This window comes from Panthera leo, chromosome E1, assembly GCF_018350215.1.
Source record: "Panthera leo isolate Ple1 chromosome E1, P.leo_Ple1_pat1.1, whole genome shotgun sequence".
Taxonomy (NCBI): domain Eukaryota; kingdom Metazoa; phylum Chordata; class Mammalia; order Carnivora; family Felidae; genus Panthera; species Panthera leo.
This window is the reverse complement of record NC_056692.1, coordinates 3,460,526-3,483,908: the sequence shown is the minus strand read 5'-3', so window position 1 is coordinate 3,483,908 and position 23,383 is coordinate 3,460,526. Positions and strand designations below refer to the sequence as shown.

The 23,383-nt window shown below is 56.5% G+C and overlaps 1 protein-coding gene across 2 annotated transcripts in view; it reads left to right on the top strand.

Moving 5' to 3' along the window:
• The first annotated feature begins 1,427 nt into the window (after positions 1 to 1,427).
• Positions 1,428 to 23,383, top strand: part of PIK3R5 (phosphoinositide-3-kinase regulatory subunit 5) — a 69,549-nt gene continuing 47,593 nt past the window's right edge. The window contains exon 1 of one of the 2 annotated variants that reach the window (XM_042916943.1): positions 1,428 to 1,561. The gene's annotated coding sequence lies outside the window, so the exon portion shown is untranslated. The remainder of the gene's footprint in view (positions 1,562 to 23,383) is intronic. The other variant, XM_042916941.1, reaches the window with a different exon arrangement.

Below are 23,383 nucleotides of genomic sequence, written 5' to 3'. Positions count from 1 at the left end.
AGCCATCCTGCCCCCCTCTGGCCACCTCTGGATTGTCTCCATGTTCCCCCTTCTCCTGTTTGGTGGTGGGGGAAAAAGTAGGGATTGGGGAAACCAGAGTCCTCGCCCACCCTTATCAAGACGCCCACCCTTATCAAGTCATATGACTCCAAGCATGTCCTCTCTGTCTTTCCTGGTTCTGGTTCCTGTGTGTGTGTGTGTGTGTGTGTGTGTGTGTGTGAGAGAGAGAGAGAGAGAGAGAGAGAGAGAGAGAGAGAGAGACTAGGTGGTATGAGGGGGTTGGGATGGAGGATGAGACATAGAACTACCAGACAGGTTCTGAGCGCCTTTCTGGAACCCGACCTCCGTGTTCGCCCAAGGGTACTTTCTGTTTCTATGTCTTTGGGGAAGTTGCTTTTTCTTGGTATTTAGGGAGTCAGGAAAACAAAAGTCATTGGTGTGTTCGCGTCTCTCAAAGCCTCAGGTAGGGTTGTGGCTTTGGACCAACAGCAACGTACGAGCTTGTGGCCAATTTCAAACGCCTTTAACAGCTATTGTGACACAGAGTCCCATTCAATAGTGGAAGTGGGAATTTCAGCCTTGCCCTTTGTCAATTCCGAAACGAAGGGCTCATTCTTTCCTCGCCAGGACGGCCTGCACCGTAGCCAACGTTCTTACCCTCATTTTGTAAGTGGGGAAACTGAGGCACGGGGAAGTGCAGTGACTCCCGGGATTCCGCGATGCGTTTTTCCTGCCAGCGTCGTCTAGGGGGAAAAGGGAGGAGGCAAAAAGAGGGCCTTGACTCCGGAGACGACCCCTCCCCACTTCATGGGCTGAGAAATGGCCGAAGTGACAGCCACTGGCGAAGGAAAGGGGGTGGGGGGTCAGCCCGGAGACTGGAGGTGCGGGGCAGAAAGCCTGCCTTCTCGCAGAAGAGGGGGAGGCCCGGGGGGGAGGGTCCGGGCGCCCGTCTGCGCACCAGGGGTGCAGGCATTTTAAAGGTTAAGAGCACCCAGAGAAAATAGAAGTAGCAGGAGGAAGTGGGGCGCTGGGTCGCAGCGAGAGAAGGAAGCAGCTCTTCGGAGCTTCCCTTTTCTCCTCCTTCCCCGAAGCCCCCACCCCAAGCCCTCCCCTCCTGCTCCGCCCACCCCTCCTGCAGGACCGAGGCCCGCTTCCGCTCCCCGGGACCGGCCGCACCTGCCTCCCGGGGGATCGCGGGCCCTCGGGGGGTGCCCCTCCGGCCGTGGCCGCCCGCCCGCGGGGCCTGTCCCTTCCAGGGCAGACGCGCGCGTCGCTGGCACCGCGGCTCCTGCGCGCTGCGCGGGGTCAGGAGGGGACCCAGGCTGCTTGGGCCCGCCGGCCCCTCGCCCGCCCGGCCGCCAGGGGGCGCTAGAGGCCGGCTGGGCGCCCCGCCCCGCCCCCCGGAGTGGCCCCGCCCCCGGCCCGCCCCGCCGTCGGAGCGCTGCTGGGGCTGATGCTGGGACTCGCCGCGCGGCTGCTGCCCGGCGCCGTGGTCCCGACCGCACGCGAGCCGCGGGGAGTCGCCGCTGGAGAGGGGCTCGGCGCCCGGCGGGGACTGCAGGTGCGTGGCCGGCCGGGCGGCGAGGGCGCGAGAGGGGGCGGCCCGCGCACCGTCGGGGAGCCGTGCGCTCGGGCCGCGGCGGCGGCGGCGGCGGCGGCGGCGGCGGCGGCGGCGGGCGGGCTGGGCAGTCGGGTGTCTCTCCGTGGGCACGGCGTCCGCGCACCTGCCGCCCCGGTAATCCCGGAGACAGAAGGGGCGTCCCGGCGTGGGGTGCGTCGGCCGGGTAGCCACTGCGGAAGGCCGGGGCGGTGCGTGTGGCCGCGGCCTCCTGCCTCCGTCGCGGGCCGGCGCGAGGAGGGGGTCGCGGAGCCCGCGCGCCTCTCCGCCTGGGGACTGTCGCGGTGAATGCGGGCACCGCCGTCAGGACCCGGGGGGTCGCGGAGGTGCCCGGGCGCCGGCCGCTCTTCTAGAGCACCGCCCGTCGGCGCGCTGGCAGGAGCCGTGTTTACACCCGGTGTCCCTGCGTGGCTCCGCGGGTGCGTGCGTGCAGGTGTGTGTGCGCGTGCGCGCGCGTGCCGGCCCATCCCAGGGCTCCGGGTACATCGGCGAGAGGTTCGGGTCAGGAGGAGGAAGGAGATGGTTCGGAGGGAAGAAGGAAGGCGAGTTGAAAGCAGCAGGATGTGGTATGAAGAGTTTAACAAGCCTCTGCGCCGAGAGGAGGTTTGGCGAAATGAGGGCTAAAAGTAGGCCAGGTCGGCCGGGCCCGGAAGGCCCCTTCTGGGCTGCCCTTCGCTTCCTCCCTTCGCTCCTCGCTGCAACTTCTGATCCGCCCTCTTGCTCCTGGCCTAGACCACCTGGTAAGGGCCCGGGTTCCCAGAACTTGTTAAAGCACACCTGCCCCAGGCCCCAGCCCCAGCTTTGGAGGGCGGGGGGGGGGGGGGGGGGGTCCGCTGGGGGCAGGTCTGGAATCTGTCTTTTTCTAAAATTTGAGCAAGCTCCTTGAAGGATGCCGCTGGAGCCATTGCTTGAGAGCCCCGTGTGATGTGGAAGGGAGACCTGAGTTGCCGGCCAGGCCCTGCTGTGCGACCCGGAGTATCTTACCACCCCTCTCCCAGACTGGTTGTCCTGTCTCTAAAATGGGCTCTATTATAGCGACCTCACGGGGCTGGGGGGAAATTGATGAGAAAAGCGTGAAGAGAGTAGCCGTGCTCGGAAGCTGCTTCCTGGGTATTTATCTGCAGCAAGGAGCGAGGGGATCAGAGGCTTACCTCCTTCCCCAGCCTGCCCCGCTGCGGTGTGGGTCCAGGAAGACAAAAGAAGAAGGTTTCAGATAGTCAGGCTCTCTCTTCCTGCTTCAGGATACCGTTCCTTGCTTTTTGGAGCATAAGCCGCCAGGACTGTGGGGTCTTAAGACACCCCCTCCCCCCTGACCTCCAGCTTAAGTGAGGCGTGGTCATGCTCTCTCCCCATCTCTGCCTCTCCTTCCTCCCTCCTGTGCAGCTCTGGTTGTCTCTTTCAAGAATAATCAGGGGAAGCCGAGTGGGGGGACCGCATGAAAAGCACGTTTGGGGGTCCTGGAGGGATAATGATGCTAAGACCACACACATGGATCGTGGGCCTCCTGGCTGAGGAGTGTCGGAGGAGGAGAGCCAGCGTGGCCCGGACAGCCTGGGGGCCCCAGCTTGGGTTCAGCTGAGTATTTGAGCCTTTCTGACTCTGCCCTCGTTCCAAGAGGCTCACCCCAGCGGGATCCCTGTGAACCAGAAGTCTTGTTTGGCTCAGCTGTGGGTGGGCTGAAAGCGTCTGGATCAGCTCCTTAAGAGAGGAACCTTCTGGAGGGGCAAGATGGTGATGGGCCGTCACTCGGGGTTGGGGGGGAGAGAGGTGGTCAGTTTGCTTTTTGAGCCTCTGGTATAGATGTGTGCAAGGGAACAAAGGAGAGGTTGCACTTTATTTCTGCAGATGAGACATCCCCACAGCGAACATATATGACCTATGAGGATATCCCATTGATTTGAAGACGTAACTATATATGTTCACGTTTTAACAGCTTGGAAATCAACATCCGTCTTACCTTCTGTGGCATCGTACCATCATAGCCGACAGCAATATTTCTCTCTTAGTGGCACGCAAAATAACAGCTCACCTTACGATTGAGGGCATCTTAGGGGCGCCTGGGTGCCTCGGTCGGTTGAGCGTCCAACTCTTGATTTCGGCTCAGGTCATGATCCCGGGGTGGTGGGATCGAGCCCCGTGTCGGGCTCTGCACTGAGTGTGGAGCCTGCTTGGGATTCTCTCTCTCTCCCTCTGCCCCTCTCTCCTGCTCGTGCTCTCTCTAAATAATAATAATAATAGGGGCGCCTGGGTGGCTCAGTCGGTTAGGCGTCCGACTTCAGCTCAGGTCACGATCTCGCGGTCTGTGAGTTCGAGCCCCGCGTCGGGCTCTGGGCTGATGGCTCAGAGCCTGGAGCCTGCTTCTGATTCTGTGTCTCCCTCTCTCTCTCTGCCCCTCCCCTGTTCATGCTCTGTCTCTCTCTGTCTCAAAAATAAATAAACGTTAAAAAAATTTTTTTTAAATAAATAATAATAATAATAATAATTTTAAAAAACCGTTGAAGTCATCTTAGATCCTGTTAAATGCAATGTACGTTTTACAGATTTGGGTTGGGGGAATGCTATAGAAATACCCAGGTACGCACAGAATTATGTCATTCCCCTGAGTGAATCTGCGTGGATTTTTCCAGTAGCTTGACCTCATGGACACCAAAACTTTTCACTGTACCCACCTGTAGAGGAAATCCTTGTCCCTTGTGTGGCTCGCTTTCATACATATAGTACATCGAACGCTGTGTAATAACGTCTTGGGAATCATCATCTCGTTCCACCTGCCCCTCCCTTTCCTACCTTGGCTCCGCTCGGGACAACGTGTCTGCCCCTTCTCGCTCATCTTGCTCTTGGCTCCTGTCTCCTTCCGCTGCACGTTCGCGGTGTTGGGCGCTGGACTGAGTATTTCACGTCCTTTGGTCCTTCACGGCCGCACTCCGAGGTAGCAAAAACTACGATCCGAACGTTACGGATGCAGACACGGAGGACCAAGGCCACGCTGCTAGAACGCGCCAGGGCTAAGCTGACTCTCTGAGATGACCAGGCCCCAGTGGCAGCTTGGATATGCTTGTGGGTGTGAAGTTCATACCCTCTAGGGCGTGACTTTTGGGGCATGAACTGTGGCCAACCACAGGGCCTCCAGACCGGCGGTGGGGCTCTGGATGATGGGGCTTTTCAGTCCAGTGCCTTCTGGATAAGCGAGACACAGCTGTGACAAGTGCACCCAGGAGGAGGGTGGGGGCTGAGGAATCGGAAGCAGGGGGTGACTGGTGGTGGCACCGGGCAGACGCTGGGCCCTTCTTGGGTCCGGTGGGTCTACCAGTTGGGGTTCTAGGCTTTGGGCTCTAGAGTTTGGCCTCAATGGGAGACCCCAGCCTCCGGGCTTCCCCAGCTCCCGGCCCAGACTTTCTCCTGCGGCCATGGTCACGTAACGCGACGAACCTGAGCAAGATTTTTAACTGCGAACCCTTCAGAGCGGCCGTTGCCCCCTCCCCCCCACCCCCCGGAGAAGGCTCATACCACTTGGCATGGTAGCCAGGCCTCCCGCCAGCCAGCTCCGGCCCACCCTGCCGCTTTATGTCCTGAAGCTCAGGCAGACCTCTGTACCTTTGCACGTGCTAGTCCTTCTCGCCACATTACCCTTCTTTGCTTCCTCTACTGCCCAGTGGACTATGACTCCTTCGCCTCCGCGTTCAGACCTCATCATCTTGGAAGCCTTTCCCCACTCCCGCCTCGCCCCGCAGCACTGGCCCCACCTCCAGTCCCCCCCTCCCGCACCTCGGGCGCCCTCCTGACGGAGCACTGACCACTCTGGCCCACGGGGTCTGACCGGTAGCTCATGGGCTGGCTCGCCTGAGCCCCCTGTGCTCAGCATGGCTGTTCAGCTGTCACCGTGGAACTCACTCCCCGGCATGTCACAGGCAAGAAATCCACGCACACCCGACAGTGGGAGTTGCCCGCTCGCCAGAGGGTGTAGGGGGGCAGGAGGGTGGGGTGTGCTTTTCATTTTCGTGTCCTCCCGAGTCTCGTCGGTGCTGTTATTGACCTAGGCAAATGACTCTGTGTGGTTTCCTTGTTGGGGCAGGGCTGGGGTGTGAGGGCCGAGGGTGGCTCCTGACCTGCCCCCCATGGAGTCGACTGGCCTTGTGTCTGCCCGCCTTCTCCTCCACTGCTAGGCATGTGACCTTGGGTCAGTCCGTGCGTGTCCTCCCAGTGTCAGATGATTTCCTGGGACTCGTCAGCTGGTTCTACCTGCCCCTCCCTTTCCTACCTTGGCTCCGCTCGGGACAACGTGTCTGCCCCTTCTCGCTCATCTTGCTCTTGGCTCCTGTCTCCTTCTGCTGTACGTTCGCGGTGTTGGGTGCTGGACTGAGTATTTCACGTCCTTTGGTCCTTCACGGCCGCACTCCGAGGTAGCAAAAACTACGATCCGAACGTTACGGATGCAGACACGGAGGACCAAGGCCACGCTGCTAGAACGCGCCAGGGCTAAGCTGACTCTCTGAGATGACCAGGCCCCAGTGGCAGCTTGGATATGCTTGTGGGTGTGAAGTTCATACCCTCTAGGGCGTGACTTTTGGGGCATGAACTGTGGCCAACCACAGGGCCTCCAGACCGGCGGTGGGGCTCTGGATGATGGGGCTTTTCAGTCCAGTGCCTTCTGGATAAATGAGACACAGCTGTGGCAAAGCGCCGGGCTCTGGGGACCCCTGAACAACACAGACAATGTTCTTGCGCCTGTGAAATTAGTCTGGCGGGCAAGACACTAGACACACACATCGTGTAATCGCAATGGTGAGAATGGGGGTGGGGGGGGCTGTGAGATTACATCAAGGTTGATCCACACACTTGGGGGGTGAAGGCAAGGTTTCCCTAATGATGTCATTTTCTCGTTGACACTTGAGAGATACAAGATGGAAAGAGGGATGCTGAGAACAGTAGTACCTAATGTTAGCAGATGCATGCTAAGTGCTCCTGGGTGCATCCTCTTGGGTGTTTCTTTTTTTTTTTTTTTTACACTTTATTTACTTTTGAGAGAGAGACAGAGTGCAAGTGGGGGAGAGGCAGAGAGAGAGGGAGGCACAGACTCCGAAGCAGGCTCCAGGCTCCGAGACATCAGCACAGAGCCCGACGCGGGGCTCGAACTCGCGGACCGCGAGATCGTGACCTGAGCCGAAGTTGGATGCTTAACCGACTGAGCCCTGCAGGCGTTCCTTTTAACCATCCTGAGGGCTGCGGGGGCTCCTCTCCTGGGGGCATCAGTGAGGCACCTGCTGTCAGGCACCCCGCCCAAGGTCTGGCGTGGACCAGGGCCTCAAGCCCTCAGCCCTATCTCTTCCTCCCTTGACCCCGCCCCAGACTCCGAGTCCGGCTCAAGGACGTGAAGGCCATCAGTTCTATTACTGGCGCTTCCCTTTTCCTTGGGCACCGGTCATCAGCGGGGAGCATGCTTCGCGGATGTCCCCGGGGGCTCCTGCAAGAGTCCTCTGCATCCGCGGCAGAGGAAGCCTCCACGCTTGGAAAACAAGCACGCTGTCCGCCGGGCCTCCGCTCCGCCCCTCTCCAAACCTGCTCACTTACAGGGTTAGGAACCCCTGATTCTCTGCCATCCGTTCACTCTCCGCACCCTTCTTCCCCATCCAAACTCGTCTTCCCGGAACCACAAAGCCTGCACAGGCGTTTGGGGTCTGCGCGTTTGTTCCTGAATGGCTTGGTCGTTTTGACCGTTGGCAGGAGAATTGTCACTCACTCACACACACACACACACACACACACACACACACACGCATGGTTTCTCTGCGTAAAAGGTCAGGGTGTTCTCAGAGCTCTGCAGTTCACCAGCAAAGCCAGGGTATTCACCCCTGTTCTCAAAAGCAGGACTTTCTTTCCGCCGATTTCTTGGGGTAACCCCCCAGCATCGCTGCACACGGGGAGTCAGCCGTGGCTAGAGGCCAGCGGGGGGAGGGGGTGACCGATGATTGAAACTTGCAAACTGCACGGGAGGTCACCGGTGACTCACTGGTGAGGTGTCAAGGTGGCCCGTGCAGGGTGAGGGGTGGGAGGGTGAGCTCCCTGACCGTTCACTGAGCCCCAGCCATGCTTATCACTTTCTGAATGTCTCATCAAGTCTTGAATTCAAGCCATCTTCGAGACGATGAAATTCAAGACCATCTGCAAACAAAAGTATTACTTTTGCTCATGGTGTCCTTATAAGAAGCTCTGATGTTCCCTCCACGGCTGTTTCGTTACCACAGATGCTCCCAGCGTCTCGAGCTTCAAAGGACGGGAATGAGCCGGGGGCTTGGTCTCTGTGATACGTGGTCCCCATCAAGTGCCACGTGGGAAGGGGGTTTTCTCCGGTTCCTCATTTTGCTAAGGATTTTTAAAAGCATGAATGGAAGTTACGTCTGCCAAATACTTCTCTTTTTAAATTTTTTTTAAAGTTTATTCATTTTTGAGAGAGAGAGAGAGTCCAAGTGAGGGAGGGGCAGAGAGAGAGGGAGACACAGAATCGGAAACAGGCTCCAGGCTCTGAGCGGTCAGCGCAGACCCCGACGCTGGGCTCGAACCCACGAACCGTGAGGTCATGACCTGAGCCAAAGTCGGATGCTTAATGACTGAGCCACCCAAGCGCCCCTGCCAAATACTTCTTTAAGCATCTACCAGGAGATCCTTGTATCCTTTTGCCTGGCCTTAGATTTGTATGACGCATCATATCCTTAGCTTGAGCCCTCCCTGCACTTCTGGAACGAACTCCAGTTGGCCGAGGTGGTTTTTTCTTTTAATACAGTGCTAGGTCTGACCTGCTAGGATTCTCTTTTGGACTTTTTGCATCCATACTCGCAAGTAAGGCTGGCCTGCACTTTCCTTTTCTGTCCTGCTATTGTCGGGGTTTTAACGCACTGGCGATACCCTGGAGGCGTTTCGTCTTCTCCTGTACCCTGGGACCCCACCTGGGAGCAAGGGAGTGATCTCCCGGAAAGTCGGGAGAAAGGGAGAAGAAGGGAGAAAGTCGGGAGAAAGGCTCTGGTTTTTAGTTCCTCTGCTGCTCATTCCTGGCTTCCTGGCCCCCAGGCCTTCCTCCCCTCTTGTCCCTTCCCCAGCCTTCCAGGCATAGACCTGCTGCCTCAGTGTCCCCAGCTGGAGCCTTGGAGTCCCCTTTGATTCTTGGCCTCCGCCAGGCGCCACTAATTCCCATGAGTCCTTGCTTTCTGTGCCCTTTGGCTACGGGATGGCCTGTTTCCACACGGAGCTGCTCTGGTCCGGCGAGGATGCTGATACAACGAATTCACACACAGAGAAAGGTCGCCAGAGGTGGTGATGACGTAATACAAAATGAGAAAAGAAGCCCGGAGGTTTTCCTCCAAGAAGAAGACACAAGGGAGAAGTAATGTCTGTCTTCAGATGTTTGGAGGGCGGTGTTTTCTGGAGAAGGTGAAGACTACCTGCTCGGGGTGGGGGGGGGGGGGTCATACTCCAGGAAGGAGAAAGAGGTACCTAAGGAGACCTCAGCTTGTGACAAGGAAGATCTTAGACAAATTCAGAACGTATCAACCATGGAACAGGTGGTCTTGTGATAATGAGTTCCCCATCAGGGGAAGCATTCAAGGGAAATACATGTCATACGTAGACGCGACTGCCGTGAGAAAGGAGACCGAGGATGCTCCGGTCCCAAGTCTGCAGTTCTCCAAATCAGAGTGGCCGTGTCCGACGGGTCGTAGACAGATTGGTCGTTCTGAGAACATCATTTGAATTTAAGAAGTTCAGTGGCCTCGAGTAGACAGATCCCAAAGCTGGACAGTTCCTCCGCAAACCCCACAGCCGTGCCTCCCAGCTCTTCCCCCGGAGCAGGGGCGCTTCGGTGGTCAGGAGAGTGTAGCCTGCCACGGTAGGAGACCCCGGAGCCACCACGGGAGCCCGGGATCCTCGGCCACATCCCGAGCTGGAGCCTGAGCTTTTGGCGGTATCTTGTGTTCTTGGACTTCTTCTGACACCCGGTGTCACACACACATCGGGTCCCACCGCGAGGATCACCTTCCTGCGCGGCTGACCCAGATGCGCTCTTGGGGCCAGCCCGCCCAGTCTCCGGGTTGGCCTGGGGAGTGATGGCCCCTTGCGTGGGGGGTTTTTCGGGGCCCGTGTTTCACAGGCCTGTGAGTTTTGCATTCACTTCTGTGCTGACATCTTGGGAGTTTCATTCTGAGAAAACGAAAAGTCAAGAGTTTTCCTTGGTCTGTGATTGTGCTTAGGAGAACACGGGGGGAGGGGGGGTGGGGGCGGGGGACTATGGCGTGATGTTCGTACCCCAGGGTGGGGGGAGGAGATGACCCCTCCCCGTTCCGGCCTCTGTCCACGGGTCTGAGCCTGTTCCCTTCTGGATCAAACGGGCTGTGAGACTCCGACAGCCTGTGCGTTTTCCCCAGTCCGCCCTCCGACACGGGACTTGTGGGAGTTCTTCCTTCGTCACGGTGCCCATTTCACGGCAGGGCTCCAAGCGGCTGCAAATCCTTTGGACTACAGTGGCACTGTGCTGTCGCCCTCCACCCAGTCTCCTCTGTAGGCTGGCTTCCTCCAAGGTCGCCGGCGGCTTTGCAGTGATAAACCCAGTGTTCCCCTCCTACCCAACGTCTCTCTTTGGAGGCTCTGTAGCATGTGATGCAACAAAGCCGAATTCAGAACACATCAACCACGGAACGGGTGACCTTGTGGTCATGAGTTCCCCGTCCAGGGAAGCATTCAAGAGAAGTACGTGTCACACGTAGACGCGACTGCCGTGAGAAAGGAGACCGAGGATGCTCCGGTCCCAAGTCTGCAGTTCTCCAAATCAGAGTGGCCGTGTCCGACGGGTCGTAGACAGATTGGTGGTTCTGAGCACGTCATTTGAACTTAAGAAGTTCAGTGGCCTCGAGGAGACAGATCCCAAAGCTGGGCCGTCCCCCCGCAAAGCCCACAGAGGCTCACCTGGATCTCCTTCTCCGCCGCCTGCGCCTCCCCTTCTGGCCACCCCTCGGGTGCGTTTACCTCCCTCACCTTCGTGTCGAAGCCCATGCGGGCCGTTGGCTCTGTTCGCACCTCAGCCCCTGTTCAGAGCCCAGCGCCTCGCCCACAAAGCAGGCTTCCTCTACAGACTTCCCCTATTCGTGGCTCTGGTGACAATACACTCCTAGACGTGAAACCTTGGAGTCACCACCCCTGGGCCTCCCCCGCCACCTTCCTGTTCTCCGCTCTCCAGCCAGTGCCATGGTGCGGCTGGCCCCTCTCGCTTCCCCAGCGTTCTCTGTGCCAGGCCACGCAGCTGTCGTCACCTTTTACGCCCGCCCGTGGGCCTCCGGGCCACGGCCTGCCTTCTGCTCTTCCTCTCTCTGCCTCTCCCCCACTCACGCTCTCTCTCAGTCTTAAAATAAATAAATAAATAAATAACACATTAAAAAGGAAAAAAAAAAAAAAACCCCTGCGGCCTTGTCTTTGTTATGGGACAAGGCACGCGTCTCCCTTTGGGCCCCTTCAGGCCCCAGGAGCCCCTGGCCAACTCCACGTGCCCAGACCCCACCCCCTGGGAGCCCTCTGCTCACCCTCCAGGTCAGTCAGAAGTAAGTCTGACAGTGGGGAGGCCCTGGCAGGAGCCGCCGCCTCCCCCCCCCGCAACAGGGGCCTGAGGAAGTAAGTGTGTGTTTGCAACACGATGTTTACACGTTTACTAGGCAGAGGGGATGCCTGTCCTGGCTGTCCGGCGGGCTGTGGGGCAATCCGGAGCCCTGCTTTCCCGGGGAGGGAGGCAGAGAGATGCCTGGAGTTTTTCTGGGGATTCTTTAAACATCCCCAAGGATGCCTGGCCCTGCTGACCCTGGAGGAGGCCGAGGGAAGTGTAGAAGTCAAGTTTTGGGTTTTTTTTAAATATTTTATTTTGGGGAGAGGGCAAGCAGGGGAGGGGCACAGAGAGGGGGACAGTGGATCCGAAGCAGGCTCTGCCTTGACAGGCTGGCGGCAGGAAGCCCGACGCGGGGCTCGAACTCACGAACCGCGAGATCATGGCCTGAGCCGAAGTCGGACGTTCAGCCGACAGAGCCACCCAGGCGCCCCGAGAAGTCAAGTTTTTAAACTGGGAGAAAGTAAAGTATCACCAGTAAGCGTTGTTAACTTGCATATTCACGAATGTGGCTCTGGTAGTCTAATGGGAACCTTCAGAGTGACGGGCGACTCCCTTCTGTCACTTGTTGTCACTCACAAGCAGGGTGACGGGTCAGGGTAAGCAAGGACGAGGGTCTTTTTTCTTCCTTTTTTCCACTTCGAGCGGGAGTAATGCTTTGGAGAGGAAAGGGGACCTTCTGGGGGGAGGACAGAGCAGTGAGGAAGATGCCCCAGGAGCCAGAACCCTCCTGTCCTGATTCATCAAAGGTGGAGCCCTCTCTGTGACCACCTGAAAAATGGGCCAAGGAGGCTGACACTGGCCTCCCGCCTCCTCAGACAGTTGTGGCAGCCCTGGGGTCCCCCCCACCCCCCGCCAGCCTGGGGCCACCGCCATGGCCCCCACGGGAGAGTGCGCGCCTGTGTCCAGGGCCCCTTACTATCTCTGTGACCCAACACGACCGTCCGGACGGGTAAAGTGCCCCAGGCTCTGGTGGCCCCGAGGACGGGAATCCTGTAGCTTCCCCTCCGCAGCAAGCGGGGGGCCCAGGCGTGGGGCTCACCATCGCCACCTGACTTCTCTTGCCCCGAGGCTGTTTTCTGTGGTGAGCTGGCCCTCTGAAGCCATCAGAGAGAGGTCGCATGACGCGAGCTGCCCAGCCACAGGGCACAGGTGCAGAGGACTCCCGTGGTATCCGCACACGAGCCCGCGGGTCAGAGTGCCCTAACAGTGGTTTGTTTGCATGTAAGGTGCCGTAAGATGTGAAAGGAGGGGGGGAAATCTAGGCGCCTTTAAAGAAGTCGGTCATCAAACCTCCTAGTGTAGAGAGGCAGACGTGGGCTTGGGTTGGGACGGACTAGCCTTGGATGGCATCTAGAATCTAGACACACATTTCTGAACTAGTGAGGCTAAGGAGCTCAGGCCCATGGCATGCGAGCCGTTTGGGCTTCTAGAAGGTACCCAAGTCAGGTGGAAAAACAAGGCACCCGGGGGACCCGGGGGAATTGGCGGAAGCGAGCCCTCAAGGCCGCATGGCCATGTACTGGAGGCCATGGATGAAGAAGGAGGGGCCAGCAGCGCCCCATTCCCCTGTCGTCCTGCCCCCTGCCCGAGGCCGCGTGCTGTCACGGTCCAGCCACTGTCCCGAGAGGCATGGAGAACGCCCTTCCTTGGGCCACAGCTCTGTGCTGCTGGGTCCCCATCAATACTGCCGTATGGAGAGTGTGGAAGGGATGGGGTGGGGGCCGCGGTTCAGTCTGCCTCGGGTGTTGCCCCTCCCCCTCCCCATTCAGTGAGTTTGAAGATAAGGGATTCCTTCCCGCTGTCACTCCTGCGACCCGCTCGGTGGACGGAGATGGCAACACGATTATTATTATTATTTTTAGTAAAGACTTCACGGGGCGCCTGGGCGGCTCAGGCGGTTGAGCGTCCGGCTCTTGGTTTCGGCTTAGAGCATGAGCCCAGGGTCACGGGATCGAGCCCCGGGTCCGGCTTCACATTGAGTGTGGAGCCTGCTTGGGATTCTCTCTCTTGCTCTCGCCCCTCTTCCCTGCTCTCTCTCTCTCTCTCTCAAAAGAGACTTAATTCCTTAAAGCAGTTTTAAGGTTGCAACAAAATTGGGAGGAAGGTACAGAGTTTTCCCATATACCCCTGACCCCATGCATAGCCTCCCCCGTTCTGAACACCACCCGCCAGAATGGAACATTTTTAACCAAGGATGAACCTGTATTGACATATCATCACCGCCCCAGATGCATAGTTTACCTTAGGGTTCGCTGCTGGCGTTGCACATTCTGTGAGTTTTCGGCAAATGTGTAATGACCTGCGTCGATCATTATAATATTACGCAGAGCATTTTGAACGCTCTAGAATTCCTCTGTGCTCTTGTTTATTTCTCCCTTTCCCCTGCCCCCCACCCCTGGCGGTCACCGATCATTTTATTGTCTTCATAGCTTTGCCTTGGAGACATCGCTGTTCATGAAACGGTTTGGGAGGGACGGTTTTGTAATGCCCATACTGCATTTGCACTCTGCCGTCGACGCAACCAGCGAGAGATTATCTCTAATAACGTTTATCAAAACCGTGCCCACTCCACTTGAATTGCTTCCGTACTAGCTGGCCAACCCCGTCTGCTCCGAAGAATGTCTGGATAATTAATTTAAAGAATTCAGCCCCTGCTGTCGCTCCCCCAAAGTGGGGTACCCAGAGGCGGGCACGCCATATAGAAGATGTACATCTCTTCTCTGGGAGGATGACTCCAGCTTTTATGATGTGTCTCCTTGTAAGGGAATTTGGAGGTATGCTTTGCGGTCTCCGTTTCAGGTCAGTTCATAAACCATGCTCCACAAATTGGGGGAACATCCTACCAGCTGTATCTAAATGATGTAGTAACAGCCCCCACCCCCACCCACTCCCAAAATCTAATGTTGCTTCTTCGACAATTCAGTATTGATGGAAACAGTTAGTATATTGGTCTGCCTGTTGTTGTATCAGAGAAGCACAGCAGGGCGGTGGTGTAGATAAGAGGGGTTTATTTCTCTCTCCACATGTGGCTCTCATCTCATGGTGCAAAATGGCTGCTCTGGCAATTGCCATCATATCTGCATTCCAGCTAGCAGGAGGAGGAAAGAGAAAGAAGGCATGCCTCGGAAATTGTACTCATCAACATTTACTTCTATTCCACGGGCCAGAACGTAGCCGCATGGCCACGCTGGGCTAACAAGAGAATCCTGAGAAATGTAACCTGAAATTTCTGAACATCGTGTTATTATAGAAGAAAGGAGAATTGTAGGAGGACAGTCAGGAGTCTCATCCGTGTTTGAACTCTATCGGTTTGAGATCTTTCTGAATCGACACTGTCACATAAAGGTGCCTTATCCCTTCCGTCGTGCGGCTCACGTGCCTTCTGAGCTCTGTTGGAAACCGTTCATAAAAAATGGCATTCTCTATCAAAAGGTGGAATCAATAATGTCTACCTACAGATGAACGGGCAGACGAAATGCGGCATATGCATGCACTGGAATATTATTTGGCCTGAAAAAGGAGTAGAATTCTGACATGTCACGACAGAATGAACCTTAAAGACTTCACGTTAAGTGAAATGAGCCAGTCACAAGGGACACATCCAGTATGATTCCACGTATATGAGGTTCCTAGAGTCATCAGACTCATAGAGACGGCAGGAAGGGTAGGGACTACAGGGGCTGGGGAATCGGAAGAGGGGAATGAGGACTGAGCGTTTGTTTCATGGGTATGGAGCTTCAGCTCGGGAGGATAAAGATCTGGAGACAGGAGGCGGTAGTGGCTATGGGACAACGTGAATGTTCTTAATGCCACTGAGCTGCATATTTTAAAATGATTAAAACGATACATTTTATGCTATTCACATTACACCACAGTTGTTAAAATGGCATGCTTTGGGGACGCCTGTGTGGCTCAGTTGGTTGATCGTCCTAGCTTTCGGCTCAGGTCGTGATCTCATGGTTTGGGAGATCAATCCCTGCATCAGGCTCTGCGCTGACAGTGCAGAGCCTGCTTGGGAGAGCAAGTGGGGGGGAGGGGCAGAGAGAGAGGGAGACATAGAATCCGAAACAGGCTCCAGGCTTTGGGCTGTCGGCCCAGAGCCCGACGTGGGGCTCAAACCCACGGACCGTGAGGTCACGACTTGAGCCGAAGTCAGATGCTTAACCCATTGAGCCACCCAGGCGCCCCTAAAAAAGTAATTTTTAAAAAATGATGTGCTTTGAAGGGCCAAAGACAGAGCTCTCTGGCATTTTAAGAGAGCCGTCCCTGCAGATAAAGACCCTCAAGGCCCTTCTGGGGACAGTCATGGAGCCAGGGCTGAATCCACCCGTCCGTGTCACCCGCAGTTTGTGCTTTTCCACATTGTCATGAGGCTCTCACAGGACTCGCTCAAACCCAGATACGCCACTTCTGTGCGTTTTCATGTCTTCTGTTCGTGGAGCCATTCTAGCCCCCGGCGGTCGCTGGGTCCTTCCCTGAGTACCCCCAAACTGCCTTAATGGCATGGGGGCTGCCCGGCTCAGAGGCTGTGGCTTCCAAGAGTCTACGACTTTGCTCGTCTCTAAAACTGGGACGGCCTTTTCTAGCGTCCGTCTCTGCCTTGGTCTGTCTGTCTCACTCTCCATCTTTCCCATGTCCGTCTTTCATTTTCTCCAGTTCTTCAAAGGCGATTAGCCACGGTTCCCTTTGACGGACTCAGGTTTCCTTATGACTCTGAGCTGTATTTATCGGCATCTGCAATCTTCAGCTCGTTTTAAGCAGCAAACTCTCTATTTGACTCCAGAACCCTGTTCCCTCGGTGGTGGTCCTTTCTCCCCTGGTCTCCCCCCCCCCGCCCCCTTGTTGGTGGGATCTTCTGAATCCCAAGGCTGAAAATTCTGGTGTGGAGTTACCCTCTTGGGCAAGTGCTGCTAGTTGACCTTCTTCCTCCTCCAGGTTTTTATTGTGCCTTGCCCTTATTCACTTCCCCCGGGACGACGCCTCACTCGCTGGGTAGGGTCTAGTTTGAAAGGCGCTGCTCCGGACTCTGTGGCGCGTGTCCTTTGCGTGTGCATCCGGGAGTGGGATTGCTGTGTCGCGGGGCACGCACGGGTTGCACTTTAGTGGGTACTCCTAAACGGTTTTCCACTTGGAAAACAACCGTACCGGGTTGCGCTCGAGCGCACCTGCAGTCTCGAGGGTTCAAGGTGCTTCACGTCCTCACGAACAGGGTTTTCTGTGTTTTCCATTTTGGCCGTCCTGGTGGGTGGGTCGTGGTTTGAATTTGCATTTCCCTTCTGACTAACAAAACTGAGCACCTCTGGGGCGCCCGGGTGGCTCTGTCGGTTGAGCATCCGACTTCGGCTCAGGTCGCGATCTCGCGGTTCGTGGGTTCGAGCCCCGCGTCGGGCTCTGTGCTGACAGCTCGGAGCCTGGAGCCCGCTTCGGATTCTGCGTCTCCCTCTTTCTCTGCCCCTCCCCTGCTCAGGCTGTGTCTCTCAAAAATAAATAAAATGTTAAAAAAATTGTTTTTTAATTGAGCACCTTTTCATGTTTATTGGCCATTTGGAGAGCCTCCTTCACGAAGGATTTATTCAGGTCTTTTGCATGTTTTTCTAGTGATCTCTGTCTCGTGTTTGTCGTTGGTAGTGATGATTTTGCCGCTGTGCATAGTGACCTCTCAGAAGCCCATCTTCCCCTCTGACCCTGAGCTCCTGGAGATTTCTGGACCACCCTCCCCCAAATGTGCTTGTGTTGATTAAATGAATCCTCTTTAAAATTTTTTTAATGTTTATTTATTTTTGAGAGAGAGAGACAGAGACAGAGACAGAGGGAAAGCAGGGGGAGGGGCAGAGAGAGAGGGAGACACAGACTGGGAAGCAGGCTCCGGGCTCCCAGCTGTCAGCACAGAGCCCGACGCGGGGCTCGAACTCACAAACCATGAGATCATGACCTGAGCAGAAGTCGGATGCTTAACTAACTGAGCCACCCAGGAGCCCGTACTTATTTTTTTTTTTTAAGTTTATTTATTTTTGAGAGAGAGAGGGCAAACAGGAGGAGGGGCAGAGAGAGAGGGAGACACAGAATCTGAAGCAGGTTCCGGGTCCCGAGACATCAGCACAGAGCCCGATGCGGGGCTTGAACCCACGAACCGTGAGATTCTGACCTGAGCTGAAGTCGGACACTCAACCGACTGAGCCCCCCAGGCGCCCCTCAATCCTCTTTAATCCATACTTTCCAGGACGATGCCCATTCTCTTTGAGAAGAAAGTCGGAGGAAATAGCTGTGGAACAGTTCTGCCTTCTCTGGAGCATCTGTGATGATAGCTCTGTCTGCCCTGAGTGTCTATAGCCTCATCTCCAGCTTGGGTTCTGAAAATAACTCCACAAGCCCTTTGTGAAGGCTTCCGGGTTGTTCTCAAGCCTTCCTTTCCTGACTTGCTTCATGTTCTCCCCCTTTCCTCCTTCGCAAGACTCTCTGACTTGGCTCCACTGTTTACCCTTTTCATGTTAAACCCCGCTCTCTGATTCCTGATCCCTTAGACATCCGCTTTCTTAACATCCGAGACGTGTGCCTGGGTGTGCCTACTGCCTTCTCCCACCATCAGTCCAGACTTTGGGGTGACGTGGTCGTTTTTTTTCTCCCCGTGTTTCTCCGGCTCCTGTTTTACAAACATTTTTGTTGTTGTTTAATTTTTGGTCAGAACTAAAGACACAAGGTGAAACAGTAGTTTTCCTCATTGCTTCCTTGACTTTCTAAGACGCGAGTCGATCCGAGGAACAACGATTTGGCAGATGGCTTGATTTGAACCCAGGGATGCTTCCCGGCCGCCGTCCAGGTCAAGCGGCCGACCGTCCCGAGGGCTCGCTGTGGGTCGGTTTGATGATTCGTAGGAGAAAAGCAGCACCTGTATCTCAGTCGAGCTGGGTGTGTGCAATCCTATGCCTGTCTCCTTTTATCATCCTTGAAATCCCTTTCTTATTCCCTCTTTCATTCATTATCCATTCATTCAGCCTTGTGGCCTTACATTCGAATGGAGCTGGAGGAAAAGGACGGGCAGTGAGTGCGACCAATAAGTAACATGAACGGGGCGCCTGGGGGGCTCGGTCAGTTAAGCATCGACTTCGGCTCAGGTCATGATCTCGCGGTTTGTGAGTTTGAGCCCCGCTTTGGGCTCTGTGCGGACAGCTCGGAGCCTGGAGCCTGCTTCGGATTCCGTGCCTCCCTCTCTCTCTGCCTCACCCCACTTGCTCTCTCTCTCTCTCAAAAATAATAAGTAAACATTAAAAAAAAAAAAGTAACATGAACAGTGTGTCAGTTGGTGGTAAGAGGTGGAAAAAAGAAAACAGGATGTGCTAAAGGTGGGGTTTTCCAGAAGTCCTCATTGAGAATATAGCATTAAGTCTGGAGGAGGCGAGGGAGTGAACCTAGCAGACATCTGGGAGAAGAGCACGCCCAGCAGAGAGAACAGCGAGTGCAAAGGTCCTGAGGCAGGAGCATGCCTGATGTGCTGCCGTGGTCATTCTAGTCCCCAGAACGTGGCACCTTCCATGCTGGCATCAGCAAAGCTCAGCATCTGGGATGAAGGGCGGTATATTAGTCCTGGTTGTTTCTTCCACAGCATCCAGCAGAATACCTTGTGGTCATATCCACTTGATACGAAGAGTTTGTATTTGAGTAGATGAATTCAGGTTGGACGCCCTCTCCAAGGGCCTTTTCGTCTCCGAATTGCTTGCGATGGTCTCAGTTGCCCGGTGGATGGCACCCGTCTCTGAGCAGCTTGCTTTTCAGCTGTTCCATCCGGGCTCTTCTGACCACGTGGTCCAGTGGCTCCCAGTCCCTGTGACCGTGTGGGCCCTACCGGATGATGGATGTTCCAGACACTATGGCCGTGTGACAGACTACCCCAACACGTAGGGGCCTGCTCATGGATTCTGCGGGCCAGGACTTTGGGCAGGGCCCGATGGGGATGGTCCAGTGTCTGGGGCCTCGGCTGGGAAGACGTGCGCGGCCGGGGGACTGGACTCTGAATCAGAGAATTCTCATTGTGTGTTGGTCACCGGGCTGCGGAGGAATTTCACAGGTTTGCTTTGCAGCCTGGCCAGAGAAAACTCCCAGCGTGGGGTGGTCCCCCAGCCGCCCCCGGCCCCAGCCCCAGCCCCAGGCACCGGGATGGTGGGCGGTCAGGCACAGAGCAGGTGTTCTGCAAAGTGTGGACATCCCTGGGGCACCGCAGACACCATTGCACAATCCTTATTCTTTTGCTCAGTGTGATTATAGCGTCTTCAGATCGGAGAATGTCCTGGTTTGTGTTTGGTTTTTTTAACGTTTATTTTGAGAGCGAGAAAGTACAAGCAGGGGAGGGGCAGAGAGAGAGGCAGACAGGGGGTCCGAAGCGGGCCCCTTGCTGACGGCAGAGAGCCCCGATGCCGGGCTCGAGCTCGTGAACCGCGAGATCGTGCCCCGAGCCAGGGTCGGGCGCCCTTGCTGTTAAGGGATGCACGCTGAGGTAGCGGACTGAACCTCTTGCTCAGTAGATACTCGCTGCTGTTTGATACAGTTCAGTCTAGTGTTTGGTGGTGACTCATCGTGTGTGCAACCAGGGGCGCACTTGCGGGTGGTTCAGCAAAAGATACGCCTGTGTGCCTGGTGTTAGCCTGGCGATCGCTCTGCCTCCCTTCCATCCACGACTCTGCCCGCCCCCGGGGGTGGGGGGGCAGGGGGAGCAGGGGGGCCCTGCGGGCCTTGCCCTCAGCCTGAATGGGTGAAGCGAGGTCGCTCCATTTCTGCGCCTGCAAACCCTTGGTCCCCCCCCTGCCCCCGCCCCCTCCTCGATGGAAGGGCTGGCAGGGAAGGGGTCAGGTGCTCAGGTCCTGGGGCCTCGGGCCATGCAGGAGTCCCTGAGGAGGCTCTGGTTCCTGATGAGGAGGGAAGAGGGCTGGGGTCAGCAGGGGCAGGGGGCGCTTCCCCGGGGGGGGAGGGAGGTGAGAAGGGGCGAGCGTCATGGGCCGGGGAGACGGACCCTCAGCCCAGCCGCAGGGCCTGCGCATCCCTCCAGGGGCTTCGGAAAGCGCCCCGGACCTTGTGTGTGTTGGGGAAGCCGCTTGCGAGGACTCGCGGGGCGCCTCGCCCTCCTCTCGGGAAAGCTGGCCCCGCGGGGTCTCCCTGGAGCCCCTGCGCCGCGAAATCGACGGGGCCGGGGGCAGCCCACCCACGTGACCCCGGGAGGGTCCGCGAGGCCCCGGGGCGCTCCTGGCCCGCGCCCCCGTGCACCCCGGAGCTGCAGACCTCCCGGGCTCCGCCACATCCTGTGCCAGGGGGGGTACGCGGCGCTCTCGAAGCACAGGCCAGATGTGCAAATTCTGCGGCTGTGCCCGGGGCCCGAGCGCAGCGCGGCTTGCTTTTCTTGGAAATCATTGGTGATTTGTTAGAAAAACAGGAAACCCTGGGGCTGCTGGTGTACATTCTGGCTTTTCTGTTTTTGTTTTTGACGGTCTTTCGTCAGGCCCAGGCCGCTTGAAGGGTATTTCTAGGCAACCCTGCCCTTCAAGCCCCCTGCTTACCATTCCTCCTCCGCCGCCCATCCTCTCTTGTCCCTGTCCCTCCCTCCCGCCTTCTGTCCCCTGCCCTCCCACCCCCAGTCCCTGCTGTGGGGAGCCGGCAGGTCTCGGGAACCATGGAGACAGGTGCCCTGTCTTGCTGACACGTAGGTCACTGTGGGCATGTGCTCCTGTGGAGTCGGCCTTCCGTGCACCTGTCCTCCCCCTGCCTGTGGTCCCCCCACCTCGATCACCGTGGCCAGACAGCACGCAGAATGGTCTCTGGGCCCCGGACCACTGCAGCTGAGGCCGCTGCTCCTGGCTGGCGAAGGGTGGGGGGCGGTGATGTGGCTGGGAGGGCAAATGCTTTATCCCTCTTGGCCCAGACTGGAGCTGCAGTGCCCTCAGAAGTCCCTTTTTCCATGGAGACACCGGGGCTGAGACAAGAGGGAGCCCTCCAAGGGCACCTTGGTTATAGAGGAGGAAAGGGAAGGGGGTGAGGAGGTCTGCGTCCGGGCTCTGGCTGTGCCCCAAAACATCCCCTCCCTGGCCGAGTTTCAGAAAGGCAGGAGGTTTGGGGGGGGGGGGGAGCCGTGACCATTTTGTGCCCTGAGCCTTTAGTAAAGCACCAGAAAGCAGCACCACTCAGGTGCTCGCCACTTGGTGAGTTTTCCCTGGGACTCGTCTTGTTAGGGGCCAACTCTGAACATGCCTGGCGGTTGGCTTGGGGGTGCACGCAAGCATCCCTGTTGTCCGGCCCCCGCCCCGTGATCTGCCACCGTGAAGATGCCCGTCTCCCCTTTTATGGGTGAAGAAACTGAGGTTCAGGGAGGTTACGTGGCTTCTCCCGTCGTTCTCCACTACCCACGAGGAGGGAGGACGGGCGGCTCTCTGCACAGGGCACCGCTGGGCCCCCATGCCCCCCCTCCCTTTGCCGGGCCGGCCCTGGGTTTTCATTCAGTGCTTCTGTAGCACACGTTCAGCCGGGGCTTCCCCCTCTCCCAAGGGACCCGTGCTCAGGGGCTGCCCTTCTGAAGTCATACAAGAAGTCTGAAATGAGAGATTCGAAATTCCCCAGACCTCTCTAGGGTGTTGTTTTAAGAAGGCATTCAACTGTCTTGAGAGAGACAACTCAACACAACTGTCTTGAGAGAGGCTCGGGGAGACCAAGATAAGAGGGGAACCAGCAGGAAAAACAGAAACACTACCTAGGGAGGTTCCCAGGAGAGGAGAGGACTGGAGGAGTTCTAGACCGGGAAAGGAGAGTGAGCAAGGAGGGTGACCCCTCCCCACGGCAGGCCCCCTTGGATACGGTGACCAGCCAGAGACGACAACAGGTCCCAGAGAGGGACAGGACCTCGCTGCTCCCTTGGCCCATATTTCTCTTCCTGTGGGTCCCACAGCCTCTGGGGAGCAGAGACTCTCGCCCAGGGGTCCAAGGACTTGGATGGGAAACGGGTATCATCTTTGTTTTCAGTCCCCTCTAACTGAAGTTCGGCGTTTCTTTCCGTTACGAATGCGGACAACAAGCCATAGTCATATTGGTAGCACCTGGGACGGGGTCACCAGGAGGGTTAGATGTGTTCATATCTCTTTGCAGTTCACGTTGGAAGTCCCTCAGATGTCATGTATGCTTTTTGCTACTTTCAGGTGATGATGGTCCTCCGACCCACGGCTGGATTTTGTCACTTAATGCGTGGAGAAAAACATAAATTACCATTTCGCAAATCTGATTATCACGCACAAAACATTGGTCGTTGCAACTCGGTGCAATTCGTTTCCTTTGCAGTCCCGTGCATTTTGTTTGGTGCATTCGAAACGTCATTCTGAAGAGGGGTCTGTAGACTTTTCCGGATTGCCAGTGGGTCTAGGGCACGAAAAGGTTAGGAACTCCCAGTGCTACAACAATCAGGTAGAGAGTTCGACATGTCACATGACAGCCGAGGAGGGCTTTGATGTTGGGCGGACCTGAGCTGGCATCCTTCCAGCAGACTTTGAGAAAGTGGCTTTATTTGTCAGCCGTAGTTTCCATATGTGCAAATGGAGGGAAAAGGAGGTCTGCCTTGAAGGCATGCACACATGCCTGCCTGGTCAGGTGCCTGGTGGGCAGAGGGGACTCCATCATGGGAAGGACCTAACGGTGGTGGCAATGGTTTATTTAAGCTCAGAGGAGACTCCAGGCTAGGTTGATTTCTTTCTGGCCTTCCTGCAGAGGGGAAAACTACCTACCTGGAAAATGTCTCTCATCTTTTTCTTTTGCTCTGGGCTGGGAGCAGGTCGCCTTCGGGTATCCAGTATGAATGTTGGTCCATAAACTGAAGTATTTAATAAACGGCCATGACATGTCCCTACTGTGGAATACCATTCAGCCATAAAAAGGAATAACTACCCTTACGTGCTACAACATGGATAAACCTAGAAAACACACTAAGTGAAGAAAGCTAGATGCCAAAGATGATGTATTGTGATTCCATTTATATGAAATGTCCAGAAAAAGGAAATTCATAGAAACAGAGAGTAGATTAGCGGTTGCCAGATGATAAGGGGAGGGAGAAGTCATTGCTAGTAAGTATGAGGTTTCTTTCTGGAGTGATGGACATGTTCTGGATT